General features: G+C 34.0%; 2 long non-coding RNA genes across 2 annotated transcripts in view; one reads left to right on the top strand and one right to left on the bottom strand.

Moving 5' to 3' along the window:
- Positions 1 to 9761, top strand: part of LOC144370878 (uncharacterized) — a 76107-nt gene extending 66346 nt beyond the window's left edge. The window contains exon 10 of the long non-coding RNA XR_013430933.1: positions 9411 to 9761. This is a non-coding gene — a long non-coding RNA (uncharacterized LOC144370878). The remainder of the gene's footprint in view (positions 1 to 9410) is intronic.
- Positions 2376 to 10258, bottom strand: part of LOC144370879 (uncharacterized) — a 284846-nt gene continuing 276963 nt past the window's right edge. The window contains exon 3 of the long non-coding RNA XR_013430937.1: positions 2376 to 2502. This is a non-coding gene — a long non-coding RNA (uncharacterized LOC144370879). The remainder of the gene's footprint in view (positions 2503 to 10258) is intronic.

Raw genomic sequence — 10258 nt, forward strand, 5'->3', positions numbered from 1 at the left:
ATTCTTCTTGTCTGGACCCAAGCTATCTTTCTATCTTGCCCCACTTCCATTTTACTATCCTCATTGATAACTTTATTTCTCTCAAATGAAATTTTATCCAGCTGCATATCAAAAGTTCTTGAAATATATATCAAAATTTTCTTCTGCATCTCTCTTAATAATTTCCCTCACAATGAAATTGCTCCTCCTGGAAGCTTCTAAAACTCTGTAATTCTTTTGATGAATCTCTTTGTTCTGGAAAGTTCCCTGGACCCTACTTGCATCTTCTCCTGTAAAGCTTGTCATCACTAATTCTTGTTTCTTCTCCTGATTTCTTCATCTGCCTAAACATGTATAGCCTAATCTTTAATGTTAATAGGTTTTGGTTTTGGAACATGGTTATTGTAGTGTGTGAGAACTCGGAACTTCCTTTCTGGGCCCTTTTGGCTGTTGCTTATCAGCTGATTAACTGGTGTTTCACTTCCTCACATGGTATTGCTACCTGTAGGCACCATCTATAGCCATAGCATGCCAGTTTGTGTATGTACTGGAATTTTCTTATTGAATTTGCCTGCATTGCTTTATAAAGGCAGTAGACAAAAGGGAGAAGTGCTTACAGCAAGCAAGGGTACACAGAGTGTTATTAAAGTGCAATGAAATTAAAACTATAATAGGGATCATTAAAATGCATATCATCAGGGCTGGGGATGTGGCTCAAGCGGTAGTGCTCTCGCCTGGCATGCATGCGGCTTGGGTTCGATCCTCAGCACCACATACAAATAAAGATGTTGTGTCTGCTGAAAACTAAAAAATAAATATTAAAAATTCTCTCTCTCTCAAAAAAAATAAATAAAATGCATATCATCAATAGTATGTGGCTAACCTAAGCCCATCATAAACATGTTTCATGTGAAGATAAGGGACACAATTAAGGAAATTATAAGAAATGGGAGATTTAAATTAAAATTCAAGTTTTTGCCTTTAGGTCTAAGAACTCAGGTACTTCTTGTGAAACATAGGATTATTTTTCACAATTAATAAAATCTACTAAATATGTGGGTCCCTTTTCATTAGGTGTTGGTAAAGTAATATTAATTTGCCATAAAATATTTAAGATAAGATTAAATAATATACGGTGATTTCTGATTTTTATAGACACTGAGACTTTGTTTTTCCTTTCTCATAATATTTTCTCCACACTGAAACTTTTTCCTTCCCTTACTCAAAACATCTAAAACTTTGTAAAATCCAGCCTAACGTTTTTGACACTTTTTAAAAAATCTCTGACTCAGCATTTTTAAAATGTGGATTACATTAATGACCATGCTTACTTCGACTTTCTTGCTCCCATGTGTACATTAATATATGAATTCTTTACAATCAAAAAGACGGTTGATTATTGATGGAGGGATCATTCTTCCTTAGGCATACAGAGAGAGAGATTGTATACATAGACTTCTTTAAATATGTTCTGGAAATATTTGGACTTTCACTGAGGAGTCATGAGAATAGGGCGAATATATCCATCCTATTTTTTACAGAAAGGTAAATGTTCAATTCAGATAGTCAAACAGTTCAGGACACGGAATGTTTGTCCCAAAGTGAGCGTTTCATCAGGGCAGTTCTCTATTTCATTGAGATCTAACACATGTATGAAGTTATGAAATAACTAAAAGCACAAAGTAGAGACTTTCAGTGAGATTTCATTGTCTTCCCAGAGTCAAGCAATTGCAGGCAACAGGATCTTATCTCCTGACAAAACTGAACCTGCAATCTGCATTTGGGGTAAAAATTGGGAGTTCATAACCCACTTGAATCTAATGTATGAAATATGATATGTCAAGAGCTTTGTGATGTTGTGAACAACCAATAAAAAAATTAAATTAAATTAAAAAACTGAACCAGCTAGTCCTGTCATGTTGAGCAGGTGTTTAACCTCCTCAAACATGGTACCTTCTTGGCAAAATATGGTTGGTAATAGCAACCTCAGGTTGTGAGGAAGATAATTGCTGTTATGGAAATAGTACCTGGCATAGAGTTGATTCTCCATAACTCATAATCCTTGGCTTTCTTCATCAAACTCAGATGAATCTCTTGTTTTCTTTCAAAGATTCTCAACCAAGTTTCTTTAGGTTAAACATAAAAATTCATTTCAGATAACTGACATGTCTACCAAGAAACATAATGCCTGTCAGTGTAGAAAGTATTGCCTAATAAAGCTATAGTAAATTGTTGTGTATGAAGCCTTTCATAGTAGGGAGAATGCCATCAGGAAACTAAACATACACAGAAGACCAGCATAGAAATACAGGAGTTAACAGAAGAACACCACTTACAAGAAAGGAGTTCCCTCAATAAAGGAGATCACATGAGAAAAGTAAGCCCTTTACCTAGAAGGTCCAGTTAGGTGCTAAGAGAAGGCAAAAAATGTGCTCCTGGGGTATTCATTGTTGTTTGTCTTTTGTTTCCTCTGAGCATCCATTCCAACAGACAACTGTGTGGCTTTGCATGTGACTCCCCAACCTATAGAGTAGAAGGCAGGACTTAGACATCAACTTTCCCTTAACAGGTATATTTCAAAAATTCACAATGCATCAACAATAATGTGGACAAAGAAATTCATTGTTAATTTGAAAATGAAATTAAACACCCTAATTTTCATTTTAGTGAAACAGTACCATAATTTGAAATAATTGTCAGACATCATAAAAATGAACTTACTGTTTTTCTTTGTCCTGCTTTTCTAATAAGCTGTACCAACACAGGCACCTCCTATGCTCCCAATCACCCCGATTAGAAACGTGGATGGGGTCTCGTCCTATCCTTCATCAGCCCACACCCAATCAGGTGTTCTTTAATCTTACCTGGGCCTTCCATTCCATCCTCTCTGCCTTAGTTCATCGTTCTTTCCTGTTTTCAATACCCTGTTTCTTGGGATGGTCCTTTTCAGGTTCTGTCCCTCTGATCTCTCCATCACTCTGAGTGAAGAGTGATCTTTCTGAAACTAAATTGGGCTGGCTATTCTATTGCTTGAGCCTCTTCCAATAGTATCCAATGACAATTTATAATCTAAAAGGCTTAGGTGTGTCACTCTCTTTTCAGAGGCATAGAAGGCTATTTGCTCCTTTTGCAATCTATTTCCAGTCATATAAGCTTCTCTGCATCACTTCAGGCTATGATTTCTGATATTTCTCCAGCTGAGCATATGCTTTAACTTCTTACTGAGGTTCCCCTTGTTTACCAGGTCTACCTAGGAAGCATATATGTATTCAGGGAAAAAACCCAGCTCATTTTAATATCTGACTCTTCTGTGAGTCCTTGAATGTCACTTCTGACATGGCAGCTGACACTGTTCCCCACAACACAAGAGATATTCCCATCCTCCTCTGAGTCATGTGCAAAGTGATGACACACCTTGACTATAATTAGCCAGGCTCAGTTTCTGATGGTTCCACTTCTTCCACATGTGATTTCAGGCAAGATAGTCTACCTTATTAATCCCAGTAATCCCCAGGAAAAGGAGGTACACCAACTATGCTATATTGTCATGAGTAGCCTATGAGATTGTTTATAAATATTAAATTCAAAGAGTGTGGTGCAGATAATATACTTAATAAACATGCCTCTTTTGTTGTTATGTAAAACTTGATAATTTACTCTGGTGGGCATTGGTGAATAGTATAATAACTTGTTTACATGCTAATTCTAAGACTGCAAGTTCCTTAAGGGAAAGAACCACATTTTATTCCTCTCTTGGTCTCAGCACCAGTCTAACACAATGCCTTTTTTCTTTATCTATCTATCTATCTATCTATCTATCTATCTATCTATCTATCTATCTATTCTTATTAAGTATATATAGCAGCAGAATGCATTTTGATTCATTGTACACAATTGCAGCACAACTTACATTTCTATGGTTGTACACGATGTAGTGTCACACCATAGGTTCCATCATACCTGTACCTAGGGTAATGATATTCATCTCATTACACCATCTTTCCTGTCCCTCTGCACCCTCCCTCCCCTACCCACCCTTAACCCAATCACAGTTCCTCCATTTTTCCCATGGCCCCTCCCTATTATGGATCAGCATCCACTTATCAGAGAGAACATTCTGCCTTTTTGGGGGGGCATTAGCTTATTTTACTTAACATGATATTCTCCAACTCCATCCATTTACCTGAAAATTCCGTAATTTTATTTTCTTTTAATGCTGAGTAATATTCCATTGTGTATATATACCACAGTTTCTTTATCTGTTCATCTACTGAGCGGCATTTAGGTTGGTTCCACAGTTTAGCTATTGTAAAAGAATACCTTTTGAATGCCTGAGTAAATTTCTCTAAAGTAAGATTATTTTTCTTTATATTGTTCTCATTTATTAACGACATATGCAATGTGATAAGGAATTTCAGAAGGTGTTGGTAGGAAATCACAATAATGTTTACTTCCAAACCACAATCTCTTGGATGTCACCTTCATATGCAAACACCTCCAGGTACAGTTCCTCCACAGCAGGTCATTAGACTTAAAAGGGTATGTCCTTAGTTGGAAGGCCCAGGAAGAAGCCAGTTTAGTGACTGGTAATCTTGATGAAGCATATCATTCTAATCATCATCCACAGGTATCTCCACATACGATAAAAGACAATTAATTTCATTACCTTAGGTACATGTATGACTGCACATGTGGTGTGACTCTATATTGTTTACAACCAGAGAAATGAAAAGTTGTGCTCCATTTGTGTACAATGAATCTAAATGTATTCTGCTGTCATGTATAACTCATTAGAACAAATTTTTTTATAAAAAGACAATTTCCTTGACAATATCTCTCTCCTAGTGAAAGGAGAATGACCAGTAAGTTTTTTTTTTTTAATCAAATGCTTTGGAGAAGACTCCTTGTCATCTAGAAGTGAATTGATATTACCCAAACAGGATTTTTACCAGAAATAAAAATTTGACATAAACAGCATTAGATAATCTAATTCACATTAGAAATATTTCTCTTGGGCACTGAGGGTGTAGTTCAGTGGTACAAAGCTGATCCAGCTCTTGCAAGGCCCTGTTTTCCTCTCTGGCATCACAAACAAAACAAAACAACACAACTGTGTTTTTCTTTGTAGAAGATTCTAAAATAAGATCAATATACATGGGAACTACAGAAGTCTTGATGCTTTGCCCCTTAACTCTAGTACAAAAAAAATCAGTATAATTGTACAAATGAGTATGGCATTCATCTCATAGTTTGTGCAAGATCATTAAGTTAGAAGAGACATGTAATTCCATATGAAAGCAAATATTGTACTATTTATATATGTATATGTATATATTTATATATGTATATATACACATATATTTATATGATGTATTTATTAATTATAACAAATAATTATATATATTGTATAATTATATATATTATATTATATATTATATGACTCATATATACTGTCATGTATATATATACACACATATATATTATTACTGATTTTGTGCATAAGTGTGTATAAAGTTCTCTATACATAGAAACATATGTTTTACCTTTAATAATAATTAATATATAAATCATTACTCATACACAAATAGCAAACACAGAACCCCACTGTTAAATCCACTGATATATTGTAATAAAACATATCCAGCTTTGTAAAGTTTTTCAACAGATTTAACCAGATAACCAAGTTTGTTTTTACATCTTTCAGTGTACTAGTTTTAGGGTTCAGCATTATAATTACTTTTCAATGAAACTTTACAGAATAAAAACTATCTCTACTTAACAAGCAAAGTTTTGATACAGTACACATTTTATTATCATTGTCAAATATCAAATTATTTTAAATCCAGCTAATCTCCTATGACCTTGTCTACCACATTGTTAGTGAGCACAGAGTACACGGATATGGAACATTCATTTTAAAATATAGATAACATATTAATAAACATGGAGCAAAGCACAGTCTTTTCAGATGTTGCCAGCAAAAAACTTAAGGGTGATTGTGTTCTCAAAAAAACACTGGAGGTGAATCCCCAGTGGCAATGACACTAGGCATCCATGTAGCTGCACATTTTGCAGACAGAATCATGTTTTACAATCATTCTTATTGCAAGGGTTAGTCAGTAATATTTCTAACAAGTGATCTGAGATATAGCAATGTGTCCATCATACAATTTTAAAATGCTTCAAAATTCCTCATTGTTTTGAAAGTTTGTGAGCCCTAATCATGGTCATTTAAATTTACTTTACCAATATCACTGTCAAGTCAGAATAACGTCATCATTTTATAGATAAAGCAAATGAAGGCTCATAATTGAAAAAAAAATCATACTGTCTTTATCTTGATTCCAAAGCCTGTGCTTGAAAGGAGATGGAAACTTATATTTACTTATAATTTATTATTTAGAAATATTCATAGTACTTTTCCTGTTCTTCTATTTAAATGGTGGTAGATATTACTATACTGTTTCATAGCTGAAATCACCCAGGATAACGTGGTTAACAGGAGGTGGAGCCTAAGTTTGCAGCTTTCCTTAATTATTAAGGAATCTTTCTTTAAAAGTGTAACATCTGAACTTATATGTCTAAGATAGGAATTGTATACACATTTTTGATATGCATTGACGATTGCAATCAAAATCAATGGTTTTGAGCCTCACACTTGCTTTCAAATATTGAATTTTCCTAGTTTTAGTCTTTATAAAATGAGGCAAACATGTCTCCAACCAGACACTTCATGGATTAATCAGAATGTTATCAGCTGTCACTTTGGGAGGTCTTCCTTACATCTGCTACTATACTAAGAGTTTTATATGTATTTTCTCAATTTATTTCCAGAAGTACCCTGTGAAGCAGTGTGGTGAAATCAGTTTGTTCCCCCTAAAAATGCATTATTATATATATATATTAAACCAGCTACTACTGTGAAGGGATTTAGGCATAAAATTAAAATCACTCATTGTAGATATAATTAAGTTTAATTATTGGCTGACTTTAAAAAATAGGTTATTTTGGGTTACTTGGGTTGAGTCATTGCAATCTCATAAACACTTAAAAGCAAAATAGGAAGGTAGAAAACATGAAGCAAAAGGGGAGATGGGAGAGATTTAAGTAGGAGCAACGCTGGCCTGCTGTGGCTGGTTTCTGAAGACCAAGAACAGAAGCCAAGCTCTAATCATTACAATGGCCTGTCACCACTAGCTTACTCTTCTGAAGACTTGAATGTTAATCATGTGACTAAAACTTGTGTTAGTAGTTTCCAAAAATTCCATATTTCAAGCTTTTTACATAAAAAGATTTTACACTTTCAGTTATAAAGAGCCTTTCAACAACAGCAATATATGATCAAATTTTGAACAATAACTCCATTTGTAAACAAATATTTTGATATAAAAACAATTAAAATGAAACCCTTCAGGATCCTGTTTACTCCCCAAAGCACAAACCTGAACAGTCACTGATTTTTTTTTCTCTTTTATGTTAACAGTACTATTAATACAATTTTCTCCATGGGTTGATACACTAGAATTTGCATTTTGAGAGATACTGAGGGAGAGCTATTGGTGTAAATTGGAAATGGAATGAAACAAGATATTTATACTGGTTTTAAACATTCCAACATTCATCCTGTGTCATTTTTTAACGAAATGATGAAAGGTAAAGATGTCAGAATTTTTCATTTCACAAAACAGCATGCACTGTTTGCTACAGTGGAAATTGTTAGTTTTTTAAAGTATAAATACTCTGCTTCATTCCATTTCCAATTTATGTCCATGCCTTCCCCATGGCATCTCACAAGGCACAAATTGATATGCAGCATTTTTTATTAATAATAATTTTGACGCTAACTCGAATGTGGCAAAGACTTACCCTCAACTGAAAAGTCACAATTGTCTCTGCTTCCTGCCTGCTAAATTGATGAATAAGATCAGTTTGTAATTGTGAGTAAAAGAGGACAGACAATAAAGAAAAAGAAAAAGTATTTTATCATTAAATAAACATTAATTCAAAAGGCAGTTAAATGCTGTCTTAGGGAAAAAAAGAGCTCAGACTCTATCCTTATCTTTTATAAAGGTCCCCAGTTCCTAACCAACCTAAAAGAACTAATCTCTAAATTTTTGTATATGTATGTAATTTTATTTTCATATAAAATTTTGTATATTTAATGTATTTTCACATAATATATTTTAAATGCTACATACTATATACATTTTAATAATTCTAGATAATGTTATTACTTTGAGTACAAACAGATGTATAGGCCAAATCAACTCACTATTTCTTCCCTGTGTTTAAATTATATATTTTATCTATTTTCATGGATTTTTCAATATCATCCAGCACAATAGGAGGAATTTGTTTTACCACCTATTGATATTGAATGGTCCATGTTACTTTCTGTTGACCATGAAATGTAGGAGGAAGTGGCACTGTGCCCATTCTGGATTCAGGATCCAAGAAACACCATGGGATTCTGTTCATTTTCTTGCCCTTCTGCTCCTATTAAGAGAATCACTTCCTCTATGTAGCTGCTTCCCCTCAGCATGAGTTCCAGAATGAGTGAATGAATTACATTTAAACACAGCACACAGTGATGAACCAAGCCCAGTTTGTTCTGCTGCTCAAAGAAAAGCCATCCATGCAGGCATGACCAGCATCAGAACACCCCACCACCAAAAACCTGAAGAGGTACAGATGAGACCTGCTGGAAACGTCAGAGTTGGCTCAGCCTATGCAGAAACATGTGAAATAATAAAGGCTTAGTGTTAGGTGCCATTGAGATCTTGTTTTTTTAATATTTTTTTAATGTAGCAATCTTGCAGAAAGAGCTAAAGCTATAGATACTCTTTCTCATTTGTAAAAGTAATAAACTTTTTGGGGTGTGGAGTTTGGGGTGGGTTGGGGGCAGTACCAGGGATTGAACCCCATGGGCTCTTAACCACTGAACCTCATCCCTAGCCATTTTTATAAAGGATCTCAATAAGTTGCTAAAAGCCTTGCAAAGTTGCTGAGGTGGCTTTGAACCTGCAGTCCTCCTGCCTCGGCCTCACAAGTTGCTGGGATTACAGGTGTGTACCACCAGGTCTAACTATATGATAAATATTTAGAGTTACTAGCTATCAGATGTATCATGTAGCTAGAGGTTAAACATATCTTTCTGAATAATGGAAACTAGACAGAGCAATGTCCTTTCCATTCCTTTGATGTCACATGGCATCTGGGTATTCAATCTGCTGTGTACTGTTCTGGCAAGGTGCCTAGACAAAAAGAAGTTGAAAGCAACTAACTGGGTAGTAATCTGTCAATGGAATTATCCTTTAAAGTATCATCTCACATTCCTAAAGAAATCTATTTTCTCCCAAACATAGTGGAACTGAAGACCTTTCCTTTGCAAATTACATACTCTTGAGATTTCATTCATTTTTCATTTTTAGAATTAGAGTTTGGCTCTCAATGAAAGGTTGGACAAACCAAGACTGGGCTGCTTTTTGCTATGCACATTATGAGTATAAGGGAACCAACTGGAATCATCTGAATTTGGACAACAGAATTGTCTAAGAAAGTAAGTAGATGTGTGTCTTTCTCTTAACCTACTACTTGACCAAAACTTTAAGGCTAAATTTGGGGTAAAAATTGGGAGTTCATAACCCACTTCAATCTAATGTATGAAATATGATATGTCAAGAGTTTTGTAATGTTGTGAACAACCAATAAAAAAAAACCAGATCATTAAAAAAAAAGAGTAACTATAAAATGTTGGAGACAATATGTTATGCAGTGAGTAAGATCTTATAAAATATCTAAAGCTTTTTTGATTTTGTAGGTTTTTATGACCTCAATAATTTCCAGTTTTATTAAATTTTGATCCACTCTATGGAAACTACTGATTGTTTTGTCTTCTATTTCAATCATTTTCTTACACCATTTTTATTTATTTAAATTATTTTTATTGCATTGATTTTTCCTGTTTACTTCAATGTCTTTTTGTGTTTTTGTTCAAATATCTTTTACATTAAGCACTACACAATTCTTAATTTCTAATATGACTTTGTCTTTTTCTTCTATTTCTTTCTAGACATCAATCAATTCATACTTCATCTATTTTTTGTACCTTCCTATTGTTATTTCTTAAATTTCAAATCCAATTTGTTTTCTTGTATCTTCAAATGCTGGGTTGAGTATATTTAATTCAGTTTTGCATGATTTATTATAGGTTTTAGTATATATATTTATACATTCTGTAAAAATATGTATATAATATGCATATATTCTTTTTTAGAGA

The sequence above is a fragment of the Ictidomys tridecemlineatus genome, chromosome 15, assembly GCF_052094955.1.
Source record: "Ictidomys tridecemlineatus isolate mIctTri1 chromosome 15, mIctTri1.hap1, whole genome shotgun sequence".
In the NCBI taxonomy this organism is placed as follows: domain Eukaryota; kingdom Metazoa; phylum Chordata; class Mammalia; order Rodentia; family Sciuridae; genus Ictidomys; species Ictidomys tridecemlineatus.